Raw genomic sequence first — 23,809 nt, 5'->3', positions numbered from 1 at the left:
ATGCTGGCCTATACCACAGCCACCGCAATGCCAGATCCGACCCGTGTCCTACACCACAGCTCACGGCAACAATGGATCCTTAACACACTGAGCAAGGCCAGGGATCAAACCTGCGTCTTCATGAATGTTAGTCAGATTTGTTTCTGCCAAGCCACGAGGGGAACTCCAATAGTCATCTACTTTTTCATATGTACAATTTTTTTTTTTTTTTTTGGCTATACCTGCAGCATACGGAGATTCCCAGGCTAGGGGTCAAATCATAGCTGCAGCTGCTGGTCTATGCCACAGCCACAGCAATGCCAGATCTGAGCCACATCTACACCCTACACCGCAGCTCACAGCAATGCCAGAAGCTTTAACCCACTAAGTGGTGCCAGAGGGCAAGCCCACATCCTCATGGATACTAGTTGTATTTCTTACTGCTGAGCCACAATGGGACCTCTGATATAAGGACTTATTTCTTAAAACCAATTAGAGCTCTTTTACAACGTTTTGGCAATATCATCCAACAGTAGAAGAATATTGCGTATATACATAGACATATAGAGACAGCTATCAAAAGGGATGTTGGAGTTCCTGTCGTGGCGCAGTGGTTAGCGAATCCGACTAGGAACCATGAGGTTGCGGGTTCGGTCCCTGCCCTTGCTCAGTGGGTTAACGGTCCGGTGTTGCCGTGAGCTGTGGTGTAGGTTGCAGACGCGGCTCGGATCCCACGTTGCTGTGGCTCTGGCGCAGGCCAGTGGCTACAGCTCCGATTCGACCCCTAGCCTGGGAACCTCCATATGCCACGGGAGCGGCCCAAAGAAATAGCAAAAAAAAAAAAGGGATGTTATAGTTTTCATTTTAAATCTTAGCCATGAGTTAGATATAAATACAGAAACAAAATTTACTAACTTATATAAGAGTTATCATTGCCTTATTAATTTTTTCCTTTCACTTTGATCTCCTCATAGGTAACAACAAGGTATTTGTTTAGGGTGTTTAGGCTTTCTTAAAAAAAAATCCTTTTAGACATAAAGGTCCAAATATTGAAGAGCATCCTTATTTTAATTGTGACTCAAAACCAGTAAGTCTTTTTACGGCTTAAAATCAATAAGACTTTTATGGCTTAACTATGGACACGAGAGGCATTGCCCAAAGACAGTACAAAAGATGCAACCCTCCCAGTACCCAGAAAGCTCACTCCCAGGGTTAGCTTAAGAATGCAAAAGCTTTGTTGTCACAGCTTTATTGTTTATGAAATGGGTGTCTCCTGTTTCTCTCAGGAATGTGAGATGCCTCCAGCTGTAGACAAGCTAATCTGTGACACTGACTGGGTGGGCGATAGTAGGATAATGGCTTCCCAGCACTAAGAAGACAACAAAGGTTCCTTATGGAGACTGAACCTCTCATTAAGACAAACTTCCCTGAAAGCTGGCAAAGCTGGACAAGAGAATGCTGCTTGTCATTTTGTGTCTTGATTTTCAGCCTGTTTGGCTGGTTACCTAACTCAAGTCAACACTTGTACTGTCCAGCTAGTAGAGACCAGAGGAAATATTTTCACTGGTCACAAAGCCAAGCTCAACAGACATGAAATGAGATGAAAGGAACACCTCATTTTATGACTTTTCTCCTTATAACAAACACCACTAAAGACAGAGACAAAAAACAAAACAAAACAGAACAAACAACAACAACAAAAAGAAAGACTAGGAGGCTATGGATTATAACTAATGGGTACACAGAACCAAATTTATGAGTCACAATTCAAAGAAGGAATTTTTACATATGTTTTTCTCCTGACAATATACATTTATAAAGGGAAAAAGATAAGGAGAGATTCTGATTATTCTTAAGAGACGACGTATAAGAATTTTTTTTGTCTTTTTAGGGCCACACCCATGGCACACAGAGGATCCCAGGGTAGGGGTAGAACTGGACCTATAACCGTTGGCCTACACCACAGCCACAGCAATGCCAGATCCAAGCTGTGTCTGCTCCTGGCAGCACTGGATCCTTAACTCAGTGATCGGGGCCAGGGATTGAACATGTGTCCTCATGCATACCAGTCAGATACACTTTTGCTGAGCCAGGACGGGAACTCCTGATGTCTAAGAATTCTTACCTTCTGCTGGCTTTCTGTCAGATGTCCCTGGATCTCTCAATGTCCCAACTACTGAAATCCAAAACTCATCACCAGAAACTGTAGGGGAGGCAAAGTTTTACTTCTATCTTCTTAGTGTGTTTTGGTTGGCCTGAGAATTAAATTGACATCACAGATTAACAGAATTGTATACAAATTTCTTTGTTTTACATGACACAGGAGCTCTCGTAGGAAAATGAAGACTCAAAGAAATGGCAAAATCTACAGGCTTTTTTTATACTAGGTAGAAGGAAGAAAGGCAGTTGTGATAAAGTAAATTATATGGGAGGCTAAAGGAAGATAAGAATTATTTTAACAAAGTCTGTGTATACAGGATATTCTTGGTTTTGATTCTCAATTAAAGGATGTTTCATTTCTCTTGGTATAAGTGGAACACCCTTCACATGGGAGTTTTTTGGGTTTTTTTTTGGTCTTTTTTCTATTTCTTTGGGCCGCTCCCGTGGCATATGGAGGTTCCCAGGCTAGGGGTCGAATTGGAGCTGTAGCCACTGGCCTACGCCAGAGCCACAGCAACGCGGGATCTGAGCCGCATCTGCGACCTACACCACAGCTCATGGCAATGCCGGATCGTTAACCCACTGAGCAGGGGCAGGGACCGAACCCGCAACCTCATGGTTCCTAGTCGGATTCGTTAACCACTGCGCCACGACGGGAACTCCACATGGGAGTTTTTATCTTTGTTTTTCAGGAAGAAAAGGGGAGATTAGAAGTTCTTACACCTGTTTAAATCTTAAGTGTCTTTAGCTCAAAATAATCCTTATGATAAAGTGGCATATTTTGGAGTAGCATATTCTGCCACCCTTCTAGAACCAGAAAATCAGTGGTGAGGATGCAAGGAATGTTTTAGAAGAGCAAAAAACATAGAAACTCCATTGTTGCTTCACATAGATCAAAGCTGTTAAATAACTGAGAGTCAGATGATTCACCTCCAGGTGAAAACCAAACTTAAATTTTGCAGACCCTAAACACTCAGAACATATACAGGGCAGTATCACCCTCCTTTTAGAGATGAGTAAATGAAGCCACAGAAACCTGTGTGTACTTGTTCAGATTGACAATTGATGTACTAGCAGAAGTGTTAGAAACAGCAGAGTTTTTTTGGTTTTTTTTTAATAACAGGCTTTAAAAACATGTTTAAAGCAGACCAATTCTGGATGCCATAATTGAATACAGAGCAAGGTAGAGATCACCAAATGAATTACAGAGAATAACTGTGGTCACTAGAAATTTGGCTCTCTTGAGAAAAGCTGTCTGAAATGCTTTCTATGCCATGAAAGTGGGCATCTAGTGAGCACTCATTCTAGACAGCTGTAATGAGCTCTTCATTGCAACTACAAAGAAAGTTGTGTTCCCTTCAGTTTTGGTAAAAGAAACATTAATATGAAATCGTTACTTTCAAATAGTTCACACTGGGGAGTTCACCTTGTGGCTCAGCGTTAAGGAACCTGACTAATATCCATGAGGATGCGGGTTCCATCCTTGGCCTCGCTTAGTGGGTTAAGGAACTGGTGTTGCCGTGGGCTGTGGTGTAGGTCACAGATGTGGCTCAGACCCAGCGATATGGTGGCTGTGGTGCAGACTGGTAGCTGAAGCTCTGATTTGACCCCTAGCCTGGGACCCTCCATATAGAGCAGGTGTAGCCCTACAAAAAAAAAAAAAAAAGAAAAAAAAAAAAAGACAACAAAAGCAATAGTTCATACTCCCTTTTGTCATAAAATCTGTAAAGAGAAAGCCTGGTGAAAATAGTTATTGATTCCTTGAGTAAGATTCTGTGCTATTCATTGTGGGGAAAACAAAGATGTATGAGGACAAGGCAAAATGACCTGATTTTGTTTTGAAGGAGGCAAGTGTGGCATTGTAGAACAACTGTGGAGTTTGCTGTCAAATAGAACAAGATTTCAATCCCACTTCTTCCACCTAACAATTGTGTGACTTTGGGCAAGTTACTTGTCTCATTGTGCCTCATTTTTTTCTGGTATAAAATTCAGATGAATAGATGAGTATTTGCACAGGGTTATTATGAAGATGGAATGAAGAACCTTAACTGTGTTTATTATTAACACAGTTATTAGCACTGACAGAACAATATACCATGAATTAGAAAATGACACATGCCATAGGAAAAGTATTTCCTCAGAGCAGGAAGAGGTACATTTGCATAAAAAAATTAATGCTTGCTTTTACTTATCTTCTGTTTTTAAATAAGCTATGAAAGTCTGAGGGATTCATAAATAGCTATAACTACTTTATGTACAGCATATGTGTTTTTGGTATCTATTCATATGTATTTTCTGAGTAGTACATGGTATCTTTAGGCTGTAAACTATAATAGTTGGCTTGGTATAATTTACAGAACTGTTTCTATAGCAAGAATCAAAAGTACATACAGATGTTTCATATTTGAATAAAATTATAATCTAGATGATTCCACTATATGGCAGCCCAATTTTCAGGGCTTAGCAGTGTTTAATTAGCTCTGTATCTTTTAAGAAGATACCTCTAAATTATCTGTTTATGTCTGTTTCCCTATGACACCCAATGCTGTGTGGAAAATACCGTGTTACCTAACTTTATGTCTTTAGTTCAAGGACAAATACTTTGAAAAAAGGTAGTTACCTAAACTGAACAACTTAATGACTGAATTAATATGACTGAATTAATAAAATGACTGTAATCTTTAACTGTTTTGCTGCTGATGCCCTTTCACAGGCTAGAATTTGGTCCCGAGTTTTTCTGTTTGTTTTCGGAATATTATTGATCTAAGGCCAAGAAGAGTTTCACCTGACTCTGGGTATTTCAGAATTCTGCTAATGGACCGGGTTTTAAGCACACACATCTTGCTTAACCTAGTGAAATGACTCATCCCTCAACACTGGCATCTATGTTAGCTGAATGTTCTGTACCCTCCTTCAGGAATGACTGTCCAATCAGCCTTGGTATCCCCAGGTTCCATATCTGTAGATTCAATCAACTGTGGACTGAAAATATTCAGGAAAGGAGTTCCCGTCGTGGCTCAGTGGTTAATGAAACTGAATAGTAACCATGAAGTTGTGGGTTCAATTCCCGGCCCTAATCAGTGGGTTAAAGATCTAGCGTTGCCGTGGTGTAGGTCGAAGATGTGGCTCGGATCTGGCATTGCTGTGGCTGTGGCGTAGGCTGGCAGCTATAGCTCTGATTGGACCGCTAGCCTGGGAACTTCCATATGCTGGGGGAGCAGCTCTAAACAAACAAAAAAAAAGACAAAAATTCCAGGAAAATTCCAAAAAGCAAAAGTTGAATTTGCTGTGTCAGCAACAATTTTTACACACCATTTACATTGTATTTACAACTACTTACCTAGCATTTACATCGTATTATGTACTTTAAGTAACCTAGAGATGATTTAAAGTATATGGGAGAAAAAAAATATATATGGGAGGATGTGCATAGTCCTATGTTAGTGGTGGATAACTTAAACTGTGGTTAAATTTTAAGTGGTTAACTTTAAGATGCCTCTAAATTCCCTAGTCTGGGCTAGATTCCGTTTATATGTATCCCCTCATCCTGTGTTATACTGGAATTATCTCTTTATGTCTGTCTCCCTATTACACCCCATGCTTTGTGGAAAAGGCTGTCTTACCTAACTTGATATGCCAAGTTCAGAAACAAGCACTTTAAAGAAAGACCCTCGGCCACCTTATATAAGGAAACTGAACATCTGTGGATTTAGGTATTTGTGGGGGGTCCTGGAACCAATACCCTACAGATAACCCTGGTGCTGGACTGTGAGCTCCTCCAAGGCAGAAGCCATGGTAGCAGAAAGTTTCCTAGGTTCATAACCTAGGTCAGCCACAAAGTAGGCAGATCAGTAAACTTTTGTGGTTCCCAACTGGGTGCAGGACCATGGGTGCTTTTGTCCTAACAGTGTCAGGTCCTGAAACGAGCTCTAAAAATCATTCTGAACCATCTTAGCACATTCTTAAAGTACCAACCTGTGAGTGTTATTCACCGTGCCAGGAGATTTCACTCCTTTTAAAATTTAAACTAAAAAAATTGAAGTACAACTGATTCACAATATTGTGCTAATTGCTTTCGCGCACTTTAAATCTCACAATCCCTTTTCTTTTTTCTTACTATGGTTTCTAGTTTTTGAATGATATCTAGCTAAATCCTAGTGGGATTGTTTGGTGTCTCATGGAATCTAAGGTTATGGTAATGTTATTACTGACTTTTCCTCAAAATCCTTTTATCATTAAAAAAAGTTGAGATATTATACACAAAGTTGGTGAGTGCACTAATCTTCAGTGTAAGGCTCGGTGAGTTTTTACCTAGGCATATACCACCTCAGTAACTACCACCCAGGCTTCCAGCTCCCATGAGGTGCCCTTGTGCCTCTTCCATTTCCCCTCACCCCCCCACTCCGCGAGATAACGAGATAACCATTATTCTAATTGCTCTCACCACAGGTAAGTTTTGTATGAAATTATCCTGGAAGAAGTGTTAAGCGCAAGCATTTGGCCCGCAGTCCCACCACGCTGGAGACGCACGCCGTCTGCCTCTCTATAGGGCATCCCGAGGAGGTTCCGGGGTATCACGGAGTCAAGGCTCCCCTCTCATCAACTGGAGTCAGCCCCACCAAGAGGCGCGCTCGGCCTCACGTAAACAGTTGCGGGAGCACGCCACAATGGCTGCCCACGGTCTCCTGCGCGGGCCTCGCCGCATCCTCCCCACCTTTCCAGAGGGTACTGCTCTCAAGCGACCGGCAGGCCGGGCGTGGTTCTGGGCGCGACCCGCTGGCAAGCCAGCGGCCAATCGGGGGCGCTCCCGAGCCCGGGATGTGGAGCGCACGCCGATTGGCTGAACTTTCCCCGGTGGCCGGCCGGCTGAAGAGCCCACCTCCCGGCCTTCTCTCCGTCTTCCCATTGGCGGTTCGCGTCCCACTCGCGCCCGCTCGCGTCCCCCTCCCGCGCGGATGGAAACGGGGTTGAGGCGGTGGGAGGCCGAAGCCAGGAGGAGGGTGAGAGGTCCTCCTGGTAAGGGGGCGCGAGAGAGCCAATCAAGACAAGACGTGGAAAAGAGGCGCCGCGCCAGCCAGTCACATTCCGAGGTACGGGTCGGCGGCTGACGCGAGTGCGGGCCGCAGCCAATGGGCGTGCCGCTACCCCGCTCTTCAGCAGCAGGTCGGGGGCTGTGGAAGAGCGAGTGAGAGCGCGACGGTGGCGGAGCCCTCACTGGACCGTCAGGAGGAAAGGGAGGCCCGAGCCTCTGCGTCTAGGTGAGAACCAGGGACGCCTGGTGGGAGAGGCGGGCTGCAGGCCTCTCCTTGCCTGGCCCAGACCGGGGCTTGGGACCCCGGGAGGCAGGCCCGGCCGAGGCGGGGGCGATACCCGCCACCCCGCCCCGCCCCCACCCTGGGCTGCCCCAAGCAGGGGGGCTCCAGCTTCAGCCCGAGTGGTGTCTGCGCGGCTTGGCTGGGCCGCCGCCCTCAGGAGGGCTGGGTCCAGGAGCCGGACCGTAGGGAGGGGCCGGATTTGCAGCCGCGGAGCCTAGGGGCGCCGCCTGGGGCGGGGAGGCCGCGTAGAGGTAGCGAACGTGGGACTGGGTAGTTCACCGAGGAGCAGTTTTGTGTGCTCGATTCGAGGGTGGCACTGAAAGGCCTGTGATGGGGATTCCGGATCTGGGAACCAAGAAAGTGATGGGAATAGGGTGATGCTCAGAAAAAGGAGCCCGGGAAGAAGGTGCCGAGCCAGGGCGTGTGGTTGGCTTCTTGGAAGTAGGCTTTGATAGAGAGTGAGGGGAAATCAACGAGGGGTGAAGGGAGGACAGGTTTTGGTTTGAAGGTTATCCTCGCTGGACAAATGGGGACACGTGGATCTGGAATGAGAGGCACTTACTGAAGCCGGAAGATGACTGAAAGAAAGTTTTAGGTGAGGTGTGGATGGAGGCTGTTTGACTAGAACGCATTAGATGGCCAGTTAGGAGAGAGTATACAAGGCGCAAATGAGATAGGTTTATGTATGGTAGCTGAAGGGTGTGGATCTTTTATAAGTCAGCAAGAATAACTGTCCGTTTTGTCAGGTAGGAGTCAGTCAGCCAGGTCCATAGGTTCATTCACTGCTCTTCGATGGTGAAACGCACAGATTTGTTTAACTCTCACCGCTGATGTTGATTGTTCTCCCTCCTCACCCCTCCTCCCACCCCTGTGACAGTTCATCTCATTGTTGTGCTTCAGCAGCACACAAACTCACCCTCTCAGAAGCAATGACATAGATATTTGTTCGGTTTTGATGGAGTTGCAGTGAGGAATAGCTAAATTCTGTACACTAAGAAATCGAGTGTGTGGATTTAAAAACAACATGAGAAGATACTTTGAGAAAATCTGCCCTACAGGGGAGTGTCTCAACTATCTTGTTGGGTGTGTGTAATATAGCATAAAAATGATGCAAGATCTCTTTTAGTAACACTGAGAATGAAAGTACAACCCTGTTACTCTATAGGATCAACCATTCTTCTTCTTTTTTTTTTTTTGGTAAGATTTTTATTTTTTCTGTTATAGTTGATTTACAATGTTCTGCTGTCAATTTCTGCTGTACAGCAAAGTGACCCAGCCATATATATATGTGTGTGTGTGTGTGTGTGTGTGTGTGTGTAAACATATTATGTACACACACAGATACATTCTTTTTCTCACATTATCCATCATGTTCTATCACAAGTGACTAGATATAGTTCCCTGTGCTATACAGCAGGATCTCATTGCTTATAGGATCAACCATTATGATGTGGAATTTGATTATATATCGTGCTTGTTGGGAAATTTTTCAGCCTTAGGAAGAGTTTTGTAGCTAAATAAGTTCAAAGTTCTTTTGATTTAGAGGAAGAGAAAACAGTATCATTGTTATCTCTGTTAAAAGCTTTGAAATTTTTATTTTTGGGGTGTGGACAGATGTTAGGGGCAGAGAAAAGGGAGAAGATATTATGGCCCATTACTGCATTTCCGGTGGATTTAAACAAGGAGGTGATACACCTGGGGTATAATTTCTACTTGAGGCTAGGACAAAGGATTGTGAAGTTAAGTACTTTTTTATAAACAACGTAGTATAGTGTTAAGGACAAAAATCAAAGAGGGCATTTGTGGTGTAGGATGTTTCCTTTTTAACCAAATCAACAAAATTATAGGTAATGGACCGTTCTTTAGGATGTAGAAATAATTTTGTGGGAACAATTTCTTGGTTATGCTATTCACTGATCACATTTTACTCTTAGTATAACAGAGTACCTAAGTGCTGAGGTGCTGAGGCAACTTGGAGCAGAGAAGTAATCTGAGTGGTGTGGAGTTAATCAGGGAAGGTTTCCTGGAAGAGGTGAGTTTTGAGCCATCTTCTGAACTAGGAGTTGGGTTATTGAAAGACATGAGGATGACATTCCAGTAGTATGGGTATGATGTAAGCAACTGTAGACAAGAGTGACAAATTAAAAATGGTTTTTAAGGAGAATCAAAGATTTGAATGAAGATTTAAGGGTGTGGAAATTAACTTAATCTGTTGTTATAACTTAGTTGACAAATGATGGTTTTCTATGGTGGAGTATTTTTGAATACTGTACTAGATTTTGTTGATAATAGCAAAATATATTGGGTGCTCTTTTGTGCCAAAATCTGTTTTGGGCTTTCCAAGCATCATCATCCTTTGATTATCCTTACTTTATAAATGAGGGAACTGAGGCTTATAGAGATTTAATTTGTGTGCGTTAACACAGCAAGTGGCAGGTCAGGATTGGCAAAGTCAATAAGCAGATGTTAATTGAGCACCTGCTTCATGTCAGGCACTGTGTTAAGTGCTGGAGATTCCAAGTTGACCAGCAAATCAAAGATTGGGCCTGAGCCATTTTTTAGAGATTGTCAGGTACCAGTGAAGAAATAGAAAAAGGTTAGTTGGAGATACTTTTGTAGACACTGAGGAGTATGCTGTTTAGGGAAACCTAGGGTAGAATTTTAAGAAAGAGGAAGTGGTCAGCAGCAAAGTGTATAGCTGAGAGACTCAGAAGAACAAAGATGGAGTAGAAACTATCGAGTTAAGTAAGAAAAAAAGTAGGGTGAATTTAGTCTCAAGAGAGCCAGAATGAAGATATCAAGATATAAACTGGTAGTTAATTGTGTTTGATGGCAAGTGTTCTATATAAATTTAAAGGTTTCATATAAACACAATTATGGTCTAATTCATAGGAAATATGTTGGTATGTCCCTTGTAATATTTTAATTATTGGCTGGTAAGATCATGGGTAGTTTAAAAATGCTGGTACTTTTTGTATTTTTCCAAGTTAAAAAAAGAAGACCATTGTTATTTTTATGATTAGTGGGGGAAAAATCATTCAGCTAAAATGAACTAACAGTGAGGAGATATATGCGTGGGTGAGTTTGTATTATGTTTGGGGTAGGAGAGAGAGGATGGTCTTATTTCAGTGTCTACTGCAAATGAGTTACTTTAGTAGGCACAATCCCATCTTGGAAATGACTGGTTGTTACTGGTGGAAACATTCTGAAACTGTACATTTGCTTAAACTGAGGGCTCAGTTTACTAAAAGACCCTAAATCATGGAGATAAGTGGTCTTGGCTTTTCTGAACATTGTTTAATAAATGAATTTAAGGTTAAAAAGCCAAACCATTTCGGTGATTTTAACTGTGTCTTTTGGCCTTATACCCTTCCCACCTCGCACACATAGGTTTATAGTTCCTCTATTCAGTGGGTTTGTAAATGGGCTTAAAGTCTCATTTTAGTAAGGCAATAAGAAAGTGCTGAGTTTACATAAAACAAATTTAACTTAAACACTTAAAATTCGTCATTGTTTCCTGTTCCCTACTTGAAGAGGAAAAGAGATAAATTTTGAGAAAACAAGCTTTTTATCAAGTAACTATTCCAAAGCAAAGCATTTGCCCTAGGGTTAGTACAGATTTATTCCAATCTTGTAAATCAAGAATAGGATGTAGTTTTTAGTTTGATTTTATTTGGCCCATAGAAATTGTGGGGGAAAACTTAACATTATGTTTGTTGGAGAAATTCTTTATTTCTACTTTATTTAATTTAATTTATTTATTTTTGTCTTTTTAGGGCCAAACCCACAGCATATGGAGGTTCCCAGGCTAGGGGTCAAATCAGATCTACAGCTGCTGGCCTACACCATAGCTACAGCAGTGCAGGATCCGAGCCTCATCTGTGACCTACACCACAGCTCACAGCAATGCAGGATCCTTAACCAACTGAGCGAGCGAGGCCAGGGATCTAACCTGAAACCTCATAGTTTCTCATCGCATTTGTTTCTGCTATGCCAAGACAGGAACTCCCTAGGTGTATTGGCAATAACCCTGTGACCCACTGGAGTTAATAATTTTCTGAGTAATATACCACTAGGAAACAACTTATTTTAATATGTGGTGATATGTAGATTTGAGATCAAGAAGAGGATCTATCCATCAGTGATTGGCTTCCCCTTCAATAAGCTTTATGAATGATAGAGCAGTTAATTCACTTGCCTAAGGTCAGGTGGTTGGTGACAGTCCCAACAGTAGTTATTTACTACTCTTATCTTATTTTTGATAAGTCTCTTATTTATCTTGACTGTCTTTTCATTCTGAATCTCAGTTTCTGAAGAAGGAAATATCTTCTTTTTTTCTGTCTTTTTAGTCTCTCACCCTTCACATATGGAGGTTCCCAGACTAGGGGTCTAATTGGAGCTGTAGCCTCCGGCCTACGCCACAGCCACAGCAATGCTGGACTCCAGCTGCATCTGCAAACTACACCACAGCTCACAGCAATGCCAGGTTCTTAACCCACTGAGCAAGACCAAGGATTGAACCTGAGTCCTCATGGATACTAGTCTGGTTCGTTAACCACTGAGCCACGACGGGAAGTCCTAGAGAAGGAAATATCTTAACACTTGAGTTTTTAGCATTTTGACTTTGAGTCTCAGTAGAAAAATTGACTAAGAATTTCCTGAATATTTACACTCTAATGTTTTTATTTTGCTGTATATTTTCTCATTCCATCTTTAGCACAATAATCTATGGTTACAGTGCTTATTGGTTATTGTGGTAGGCTTCTTAGGAGCCTAAGTCAGTTTACAGCTGGAAATATGCTAAGATCCCAGAGTGATCAAACACTTCCCTCCTGTTTTCTATACCTGAATTCCTGAGTGACAGCATATTTTTGCAAATTGTACATATGAACTTGGCAAAGTTTTAAAGATAAAGCAGGAAAAATTTTTCGAGAAGAGGCTTTGTCATAGAGTTTAGTTGTTTTAAGACATCCCTGGAAGCTTCCTACTCAAAGCTAGAGACTAGAGGGATACTGATACTCAAGTCAAAGAAGCATTACTTCCACGAAGGGCTCTGGGCTCTGATTTCAAGTCCTTATTGCCACATTTGGTTGGTGTGGATCTGGTGGCCAGGGAGAAGACATGCCCTTTCACTGGTGGTCCCATTGCAAGGGCGAGGACCTTTTAGTACAGTGACCCTTCAGCTCTTTTAATCTCAGCCCTTTAGCTTGGTCATTCTTTAGCACAGTAATTCCCACTTTCCAGTAGAATGATAACAACTAAATTGTCAAAGTATAAACATCTTGTGGGGAGAGAGATTTTATTCAGCAGTTAGGGACATGGATGATTCCTAATTGAATCACAAAATATACTTAAAGTATAGACTATTAAGAAAACTATAGGTTGCAAGTTCTTTTTTTTTTTTTTTTTTTTTTTTTGCTTCTTTTTAGGGCTGCTCCTGTGGCATATGGAGGTTCCCAGATTAGGGGTCAGTTCGGAGCTGTAGCTGCCGGCCTATACCACAGCCACAGCAACACAGGGTCTGAACCACATTTGCAGCCTACATACACCACAGCTCATGGCAACTCCAGATCCTTAACCCACTGAGCAAGGCCAGGGATCGAACCCGCAACCTCATGGTTCCTAGTCGGATTTGTTTACCGCTGAGCCACGACAGGAACTCCTGAATGTGCATATTATATAGAAGCTTTGCAGCATTGCAAGTTGCAGCAAACAGAGTTATTAATTGTGTACAAATTGAAGTCTTTGGTACATTCTAATAATATGCTCATTTTTGTAACTCTTTTTTTTTTTTTTTTTTTTTGCCTTTTGCCTTTGGTCTTTTCTTTTCTTTTTTTTTGTTGTTGTTGTTGTTGTTGTTGTTGTTGTTGTTGTTGTTATTGTTGCTATCTCTTGGTTCTTGGGCCGCTCCCGCGGCGTATGGAGGTTCCCAGGTTAGGGGTTGAATCGGAGCTGTAGCCACCGGCCTACACCAGAGCCACAGCAACGCGGGATCCGAGCCGCATCTGCAACCTACACCACAGCTCACGGCAATGCCGGATCGTTAACCCACTGAGCAAGGGCAGGGACCGAACCCGCAACCTCATGGTTCCTAGTCGGATTCGTTAACCACTGCACCACGACGGGAACTCCCATTTTTGTAACTCTTAATAACTGGCTTTATAGTTTATTCATGAGTAGCTTGGTGAATCAGTGGAAGGTCATGCTTTCTAAATTGTTTGTAGTGCATGGGAGGTTGGCCCATGTTTGTACAGTCATTACCTTAGAAGGCTGATAGAGCTTTTCAGAAGTATTGGTTCTTTAGCTGTGTTGGGAAATTGGTGAAAGGCCAGGTGTAAAAAGAGGTCTTGCGAGTTTCTTTACCTCAGGACATTTTGTAGGTCTTTGATATGCTAATGTACTTTGTAGCTCTCTTGGATGGAGATGAAGTGTACAGTTCCCCAGCCTAATTTACCAGTGATTTGAAAAATGCTCCCTTGGGACTTGAGCCTGTTCTTAGGTTCAGCCTTAGGAACAGATTCTCTGGAAGCTTCATGAGACAGTTCCTGCTGTGGTGCAGTAGGTTAAGAATTGACTGCAGCAGTTCAGGTCGCTGTGGAGGTGGCAGGTCTGATTCCTGGCCCAGCTGCACCTGCGGCTAGGATTTACTTCCTGGCCTAGGGACCTCCATATGCCATGGGTATGGCCATTTAAAAAAAAAAAAAAAGAAAAGAAAGCTTCATGAGAAAGTGACACAAGAGAAACAGAGAGGAAATACAGCATACAGCAGGAGCTTCAAAGCACTTCCTATTAAGATTTGCAGGTCATTTGCTGTAAGAATCAGACCGAGTATAAACTGCTTTTAAACAGAGTCTAACTGCTTCTATAACCAATGAAATAATCCGATTCTACCAACTTGTTCTAAAGTTATTAATTGTCGTAGATAGGCTTTGGTAGTTTTAAATTAGACCACACAACATATATGATTGGTAATCTACAAGAGTCAGTTTTTTGAGTGAACTTGTATGTAGTCTACACTTAATGTTCAGGGTATATAAAGAACATTTTCCTCTTAAAATCAGATTTACTGAGTAATTTGAAATATATGTATTTTTTTCACATAAAAGTTCTTAGTTTATTGTCTCATGAAAAGTCTGCACAGTCACCACAGGTACTGTTACTGTAGAATCTTTATGATCTCCGTTGTCCAATCTCTCTCCAGCTCAATTTTTGCCAGCTCTACTTCCTTCATTCTGTCATGTGTTCTTTTCTCTGTTTTCTTGAGGTCTTTGTCTTTCTTTTTTTATTTTATTATTATTATTATTATTTTTTTTTTTTGGTCTTTTTGCCTTTTCTAGGGCCACTCCTGCGGCATATGGAGGTTCCCAGGCTGGGGGCCTAATTGGAGCCGTACCGCCAGCCTATGCCAGAGCCACAGCAATGAGAGATCCGAGCCACGTATGCAACCTATACCACAGTTCATGGCAATGCTGGATCCTTAACCCACTGAGCGAGGCCAGGGATCGAACCCACAACCTCATGGTTCCTAGTTGGATTCGTTAACCACTGAGCCATTGCAGGAATGCCTCTTTTTTTTTTTTTCCTTTCTTTTTTTAAATTCTTCTTTTTTTTAGTGGCCAATCTTGTGGCATATGGAAGTTCCTAGGCTAAGGGCCACAGCCACATCTGTGACCTACGCCGAAGCTTTTAGCAACCTCAGATCCTTAACCCACTGAGTGAGGCCAGTGATTGAACCTGAATCCTCATGGACGCCGTGTTAGGTTGTTAACTCGCTGAACCACAATGGGAACTCCATGTCTTGCACATCTATGTATGGGTTCAGTTTTCTTTGTATAATTCAAGGAGTAGTAAATCCTGCCAAAGCCAGTTTTGTCTTTCCACACCAAAATGGATTCTGAATCCAAATGCAAAATGACATCTTGGGTGGTCTTGTACATTTTGTCTAGTTTTTCCCAAATTTCTGTCTTAGCTACTTTTGCCTTCTAGGTAGGAGGATGTCGATAACCATTTGTTTCCATTAAAGTAGTTGGTTGGTCATGAACTTCCTGGAAAGTTACTGTGTCATTCATAATGGCAGCTGGCCTTCAAGCAGCCAGGGAGAAAAAGAATGAAATATTTTTATATTCATTCTTAGTCATATTATGGAATCAGATGCACAACGTTCATGAATTTTTAAGCAAAACGTGTTTCACTTTCCTCTGCTGTGTTGGAAAAGTTTGAAAAGCATTGTCTTTAGTAATATACTTACAATGTTAGTATATCTTGTGTACTGGAATAGTGTTTCACCTTTCTGAGTCTGAAAGTATTAGGATAAAAATTACATGTCTTAACATGAAAACATTTTTATTAAGGTAAGGAGAGACTATAGCACGATGTTTATCTGAAGAAGAATCATGTGTGACTTTTGGCGATTACTTAAGTTATCTTTCTCTCAGAATGGAATTGGATACATGTTTTTGCACAGTGGAACTGTTTATTACCAAATTGTGTTAAAAAGAACACAGCACTTCTTATGTAGGCTTTACAGTAGAGAAGTTCCCCACTGGTATAGGCCTTGAGGACGGAAACAAAGGAAAATGGGTATTGCTAAAAAGTTTTTGTCAGCAAATAATTTTAATTGTATAGAATTGACATTTACTCTCTCATGAAGCAGAACTTGACTTTTTTTTTTTTTTTTTTTTGTCTTTTGTCTTTTGTTGTTGTTGTTGTTGTTGCTATTTCTTGGGCCGCTCCTGCGGCATATGGAGGTTCCCAGGCTAGGGGTTGAATCGGAGCTGTAGCCACTGGCCTACGCCAGAGCCACAGCAACGCGGGATCCGAGCCGCGTCTGCAACCTACACCACAGCTCACGGCAACTCCGGATCGTTAACCCAGTGAGCAAGGGCAGGGACCGAACCCGCAACCTCATGGTTCCTAGTCGGATTCGTTAACCACTGCGCCACGACGGGAACTCCAATTGACTTTTAAAGATGTTTTTGTGTTTGATTTTTACATTGCTCAAAGGAATTCTGAGTCTGATTTTTCTTTCTTTTTGCTTTTTAGGACCACACCTGTGGCACATGGGAGTTCCCAGGCTAGGGGTCTGCAACCTACTGAGTGGTCTCCAACCCACTGAGCAAGGCCAGGGATCAAACCCGCCTCCCCACGGATACCAGTAGGATTTGTTTCTGCTGTGCCACGATGGGGACTCCTGAGTCTGAATTTTCTTTTCTTTTTTCTTTCTTTTTTTTAATGCTTTTGCTAGGGGTCGAATCAAAACTATAGCTGCTGGCCTATGCCACAGCCACAGCAGTGCAGGATCCGAACCTACTCCACAGCTCACGGCAATGCTGGATCCTTAATCCATTGAGCAAGGCCAGGGATTGAACCCTCAGTTGACCTCATGGTTCCTAGTCAGATTAGTTTCCACTGTGCCACAACGGGAACTCCTGATTTTTCTTAATGGCCAGTATTTTCCAGGATATTGAGGTCTTAGAGGCACTTTAAAAGTGCCATGCTTAAGGAGCAACCTCAATATACAGAATAGTTGTTTAGACGCCCTAAGAACTAATGAACTTTCTGAGATTCCTTACTATTAAGTATCTTAGACATTGGGGAAAATTGGATATAGAGAGTTAAATTGGTGTATCCAATGTCTGTGTAGGCAACAGAGTGGCCATTATATTCACTTCAATGGGTGCTTACAACAGGGTTGGACACTAGCATCTTTTATTGAAAAAAAGAAATGTTAACCAAGATGCTAGAGCTATTCTTTTGTTTGTGGAAAAATGCCTTATAAGTCTGCTTTTTGAAAGGAAAAAGGAACCCACTATTCTTATCAGCTTGTACATTTTGAGTTTGCATTTTAGTCTTTTATTTGTTTACAGCTTACTTGCAGAGAAGGTTTTCTTTTATGTTGAGTCTTAATCAAAACACTAAATAAAGATTCTGGAGTTAGTAAAATGTAGTGAAAAGACACTAGACCCCTGGTTCCCAGTGTGCCTTCAGATAGGAGTCTATCAAAAATCTTTAAAAATATATATATATATACTCAATAATGTATCTAACCAAACTGAATTGGCTTATTTTTGGGTAGAAGTGTATCAATTCCAAGTAGTAACTTACTGGTTAGAAGTTCATTATTAAGTAAACATGGGAAAATGAAATTTTTGTTCAGTGAATGATGTTATTTGGTAGACAAAAATCAGTAGGCCCTGGAATAGTAGTGGGCAGTTAGGGGTGCCAGTCCTCTGAGAAATCAAAAATCTATGTATGATTTTCAGTTGGCCCTCTGTATCTGTGGTTCTGCATCCTCAGATTCAGCCAGCTGTGTGTCATGCGTCCTGTGGTATGCATTTATTGTAAAAAAACCTATGCATAAGCACAGCCATGTAGTTCAAACCCATGTTGTTCAAGGATCATTTGTACTTAAAAGTATGAGGCCCATGGGGCTACCAAAGGCATTTTGGTAGCTTAAAAATGTAGTAAGGAGCAACTCTTTGTTGTGCCATAATCCTGTGGCATAGGTCAAACATGGATTAAATGTGTTACTGAACCAGGTTCATTTGCTCAATGTGCAGCACACCAAATGCTGAGACATTGTGGTTTGCAGTAGAGAAAGGATTTGTTCAGGAGGCAGCCAAGTAATGAGACAGGAGAACAAATCTCAGATCTGCCTCCTTGAGGCACGGGGTTTGAGATGTACTACCTACTACCTAAAGAAGCAGGGTAGTATTAGGCATGGGGGAAAGTGATTGGAGGTAGAGAAAAAGTAAGCTAATATGTGTTCTTTGCAGGCATATTGAGTTACCTGCTGCTTCTTGAGATGCATGTTCAAAAATGGAGACACTTAGCATGATCTTAGAGTGGAGTTTTGGGCCCTGTGATGTCACAAGATCATTTATTGGACACCAGCATAGTCCCAATTTTAGGGTCAATGGTAATAACCAAAAATTTTAGCCAACTTGAACTGGACAAGAGCTTACTCCAAGTTTCTGAAAAACATCATAAGTCCCCTAATGCTATAGGGACCCATATGACAGAAGTGTTATCTCGAGGAGGTGGTGAGTTCATCAATGAAGGCAGGTTACAAGCAGAGGGGTTTTCTTTTTTTTTTTTGTTTCTGCTTTTTTTTTTTTTTTTTTTTTTTTTTTTGTCTTTTTAGGGCTGCACCCAGAGCATATGGAGGTTCCCAGGCTAGGGGTCTAATCAGAGCTACAGCGGCCGGACTATACCACAGGCACAGCAACGTAGGATCTGAGCTGCATCTGCAACCTACACCACAGCTCACAGCACCTCCAGATCCTCAACCCACTGAGCAAGGCCAGGGATCGATCCTGTGACCTCCTGGTTCCTAGTCGGATTAGTTTCCCCTGCTTCACAACAGGAACTCCAGAGGGGTTGTTAATAAGCTGTTTCCTTAGCTGCTATTCTGTAAGGCAAGGTCAAGAATTTCTTTTAGGAGTTCCCATTGTGGCGAAGTGGAAATGAATCCAACTAGGAACCACGAGGTTGTGGGTTCGATCCCTGGCTCTGCTCAGTGGGTTAAGGATTGGGCATTGCCATGAGCTGTGGTGTAGGTTGCAGACGCAGCTTGGATCTAGCGTTGCTGTGGCTCTGGCGTAGGCTGGCAGCTGTAGCTCTGATTCAACCCCTCGCCTGGGAACCTCCATATGCTGTGGGTGTGGCCCTAAAAAGACCAAAAAAAAGAAGGAATTTCTTTTAGTCACCAGTTTCTGTTACCCTATGAGCAGTTTCAAATGGTTGACCACCTCAAAAAAAGTAATAAGCAGTTATTTCTGCATATTTTGTGTGACAGATTGTATTTTCTAAAGATAGTTGTAACGGTATTTCCCTCCTCACATATTCTTTCAGTGTGACCTTAATTATTCTCTCATCCTGAGGTGGAGTTTATGTCCCCTTCCCTTGAATTAGGGCAGTCTTGTGAATCACTTGTGAACAATAGAGTGTGGCAGAAATTATACTATGTGGCTTCCAAGGTGTGGTCAGAAAAGATGAGCTTCTACCCATCTCACCAAAATACTGGTCTTTGAAGTCTTTAGCAGCTTTTAAGCAGTGTAGCCTGAGATTGCCATGCTGTAAGGAAGCCCATACTACCTCATGTGGACAGACCATGTGAAGAGGTTCTAAGATCAGGAGCTAGAGCTGTTCAGCTAAAACTGCTTAGGTGAGCCTTCCCCAAATTCCTAACTCAAAGATATTGTGAGAGAGAACGAAAATGGTTTCTGTTGCTTTAAGACATTAAATTTTAGTGATTTTGTTACATAGCAATAGATAATGAGAACACTGCTTTCCTCGAATCTGCTACTATATACTGAGATTTGACAGTATACAGATGTGCAGTCAGTGATACACCCTAGTGATTTGTTCTGGGATCTGAATGTTAACTTTATTTTGATTTTTTTACCTTTGATATATAAAACTTTTTTTCTACCATTCTTTGTCATACCCATTTGGAAAAGTCACTCCATCCTTAACTATTGAATAGATTGTATTTTGGTAATTGAAACTATCATGTTTGTTGGGAAGTGCTTATGTTTATTATGACATGAGACCATATGATCATCTTTAGAAGGCTTTTTGCTCTGTACCTTAATTTAGTTACTGTGAGTATTTGGCCTTCTGTTCGTTTCCTAGGACTGCTGTAACAAAGTGTTACAAACTGGGTGGCCTAAAATAACAAAAAATTATTCACAGTTTTGGAGGTTAGAAGTCCAAGATCCATGCTCTCTCTGAAACCTGTAAGAGAATCCTTCCTTGCCTCTTGCTAGTTTTCTTCTTGGCAGTTTCAGTGTTCCTTGGCTTGTAGCTGCATAACTCCAGTCTCTGCTTTTTTTTTTCCTTAGGCTTCACCCACAGCATATAGAGGTTCCCAGGCTAGGGGTCAAATGGGAGCCACAGTAATGCCAGATCCAAGCCATGTCCACAGCCTACACCACAGCTCACGGCAATGCTGGCTCCTTAACCCACTGAGCGAGGGCAGGGATCATGGATTCATCCTCATGGATTCATTTCTGCTGAGCCACAATGGGAACTCCCTCTGCTTTTGCTTTCAGGTGGAGTTCTTGTGTACCTCCGTCTTCACATGCTCCTTCTCTTGTAAGGACACCAGTGATGTTGGATTAGAGACCAACTCTACAATGGCCTCTACAACTCTGCTCCAGTGTTGTTTCACTTATCTTAACTAATTATACCTTTGATGACCCTATGTCCAAATAAGGTCACATTCTGAAGTTGTGAGGATTGGGATTTCAACATATCTTTTTAGAGGAAACACAGTTCAATCCATAAAAGACTTCAAGGGACATTGGTATATTTATGTTTTAACCAGTTATACATTTTTACTCCAGATTAGATGAGAATGGGGTCTTTCATCAGTGACTGTGAAGCTTAGCTCCTCTGTCCCCCTAATCTCCATTTCCTAACAAATGAAAAGGAAAAAAATAAGGAAGTATGCATGTAGTATCCCCTCATGGCCAGTGTAACTCAGTAAGCTTTCTGGGGAATTGTCATTTTTATGTGATATTTACCAAGTGCTTAGTTTCTTTTCCCATCCCCATTTATAACCTTTGGCTAGTAAAATTATAAGTAATGTTATATTTTTCTGTAGTAAAGAATAACTTAGGTACTTTTAGACGTATACACAGTATGTAAGCAAACCTTTGTATCATGCCACATTATTAAGTTAACTCTTGACCTCTTTAAGTTTTGTGTTATTTTTTGATTATTATATCAAGATATTTCTGAGTCTATGACAGGATTATATTCTGTGCTATTCTTCGCTTGTAGCCTTTTCTCCAAAATAATAATAATAGAGCTGTTTTTAAAGCTGTTATATCAAACTTCAGCCCTGGACATCTTAATAGGCTTTCCTTTTAAAATACAGATTTTTAAATATACCTTGAAAAAGGCTATATGGAGTTCCTGTCGTAGCTCAGCGGAAAAAATTTTGACTAGCATTCATGAGGATGCAGGTTCAATCCCTGGCCTCACTCAGTGGGTTAAGGAGCTGGCGTTGCCGTGAGCTGTGGTGTAGGTCGCAGATGTGGCTCAGATACTGTGTTGCTGTGGCTGTGGTGTAGGCCAGCAGCTACAGCTCTGATTCGACCCCTAGCTTAGGAACTTCTGAATGCCATGGCGTGTCCTAAAAAGCAAAATAAATAAATAAATAAATAAATGAAACATTGGTTTAAAAAAAAAAAAAGGTCTATAGGTTGTGTCTTTGTGTTGCATTTAGTCTCTGGCATAGCTGTATTTATGAAGTTTGGCATTCATTTGTTTTTGTTTGTTTGCTTTTGGTCTTTTTAGAGCTGTTTTTAAAGCTGTTATATCAAACAAATATTTACTGTCCACCTTATTTTTATTTTTTTTACTTATTTATTTACTTTTTGCTTTTTAAGGCTGCACTGTGGCATATGGAAGTTCCGAGGCTAGGAACTGAATTGGAGCCGCAGCTGCTGGCCTATGCCACAGCCACAGCCATGCCAGATCCGAGCTGAGGTAAGTGGTTTTTTAATATCTTTTTGGAACACAGCCATGCCCATTTGTTTACTTACTGTTCACTTTATGAAAAGTGTATTATATTTCTTCTTTACTCTACTTTAGGATAGAGTAAGTGACTTTATGCCCCAAATGGCAGAACTGAGTAGTTACTACTAAGATTGTGTGGCCCACAGGCCAGTTGAATTTTCTTCAGTACTTCTGCCAAGTGGTCCTCCAGCTTAGAGGTATAGGACTGTGAGACAAAACAGCACTGGATGTGGCTGTGTTAAACATAAAATTGCCCCCGAGTGGGAATCCGTCAGTGACTGTCAACAAAAAGATCGATGAAATAACTTATTCTTTGTCTATTTGCTTTCTTCACTGTCTCCATTGGTAGTTTTTTTTTTTTTTTTAGGGCTGCACTAGAAGCATGTGGAGGCTTCCAGGCTAGGGGTCAAATCGGAGCTGTAGCTGCTGGCCTATACCACAGCCACAACATTGCCAGATCCGAGCTGCGTCTGCGACCCACACCACTGCTCAAGGCAACATTAGATCCTTAACCCACCATTCAAGGCCAGGGATCGAACACTGTGTCCTCATGGATCCTAGTCAGATTCGTTTCCCCTGCGCCACAACAGGAACTCCCTCCATTGGTCATCTTTTTATTTTATTTTATTTTATTTATTTATTTATTTATTTATTTATTTATTTATTTGTCTTTTTGCTATTTCTTGGGCCGCTCCTGCGGCATATGGAGGTTCCCAGGCTAGGGGTTGAATCGGAGCTGTGGCCGCCAGCCTGCGCCAGAGCCACAGCAACGCAGGATCCGAGCCGCGTCTACAACCTACACCACTGCTCACGGCAACGCCGGATCGTTAACCCACTGAGCAAGGGCAGGGACCGAACCCGCAACCTCATGGTTCCTAGTTGGATTCATTAACCACTGCGCCACGACGGGAACTCCAATGGTCATCTTTTTACTTCTGGTTTGTTTGCATGCCAAGGCATAGAGTAGCCAGCTTTTAAGTGCAAGACAACTAACTAGACCCTACTTTAAGGTATAGCTGTAGGTAATGGAAATTTATAGAAAGCTGGAATGAATGTTTAGACGTTGTCTAGAGACTTTCATATTCAGTGCTTAGTTTCCCTAGATAAATTTATAGCAGCTAAAACATGGAACCAGGAGTCCCCGCAAATTCCTTTTGTCAGTTTTTACTGTTTGTGTTCGGTAGATAGTGTGCAGGAGAAACATACAGGTGGAGCCAGTCTGGACTTCGCTGCAGAAGTTTATTTGGTGGTTGTGTGTACTTCACTCGTTGATGAACATAGGGATCCTCTCAGGAGATGGGAGAGAGGGGCACCTGATCTAAAGATCAACATTGTGCAGATAGGGAAGAATTTCTCATTCCATTTAGGATATCCAGCCTGTTAAAGTGTTATTAATGAACAGTTTCATAGTTAAGTCATCATCTGGTTTTTAATCTAGTAGATTTTTCCATCAAATAAAGAAATGGAATGAAAATTTAAGTAATATAAAGATTAGCAAAAGAAATATAATACACTTTTCAAAAAATAAAATACTAGTCTTTTATTTTCACTTTTAAAAAGATTGTCAAACATTTTCCCTGGTAGATTAAAAATGAGTTTGTAAATTGTTTGAAGACAAATGATAGTGAAGACTGGCTAATTGATGGGAAAATATGTGCATTCAAAATATTTTTTTTTTTTGGTCTTTTTAGAGCCGCACCCACAGCATATGGAGGTTCCCAGGCTAGGGGTCTAATCAAAGCTGTTGCTAGCGGCTTATGCCAGAGCCATAGCAACAACGCCAGATCCTGGCTGCGTCTTTGACCTATACCACAGCTTACGGCAAC

At 41.7% G+C, this 23,809-nt stretch overlaps 1 protein-coding gene across 4 annotated transcripts in view; it reads left to right on the top strand.

Moving 5' to 3' along the window:
* Positions 6,804-23,809, top strand: part of FAR1 (fatty acyl-CoA reductase 1) — a 72,874-nt gene continuing 55,868 nt past the window's right edge. The window contains exons 1-2 of one of the 4 annotated variants that reach the window (XM_005661118.3): positions 6,804-7,397; positions 9,389-9,486. The gene's annotated coding sequence lies outside the window, so the exon portion shown is untranslated. The remainder of the gene's footprint in view (positions 7,398-9,388; positions 9,487-23,809) is intronic. The other 3 variants (XM_021079852.1, XM_013994548.2, XM_013994547.2) reach the window with 3 other exon arrangements.

The sequence above is a fragment of the Sus scrofa genome, chromosome 2 (assembly GCF_000003025.6).
Source record: "Sus scrofa isolate TJ Tabasco breed Duroc chromosome 2, Sscrofa11.1, whole genome shotgun sequence".
Classification (NCBI taxonomy): Eukaryota; Metazoa; Chordata; class Mammalia; order Artiodactyla; family Suidae; genus Sus; species Sus scrofa.
Note: the sequence above shows the minus strand (reverse complement) of the source record. Positions and strands in the feature narration are given on the sequence as shown.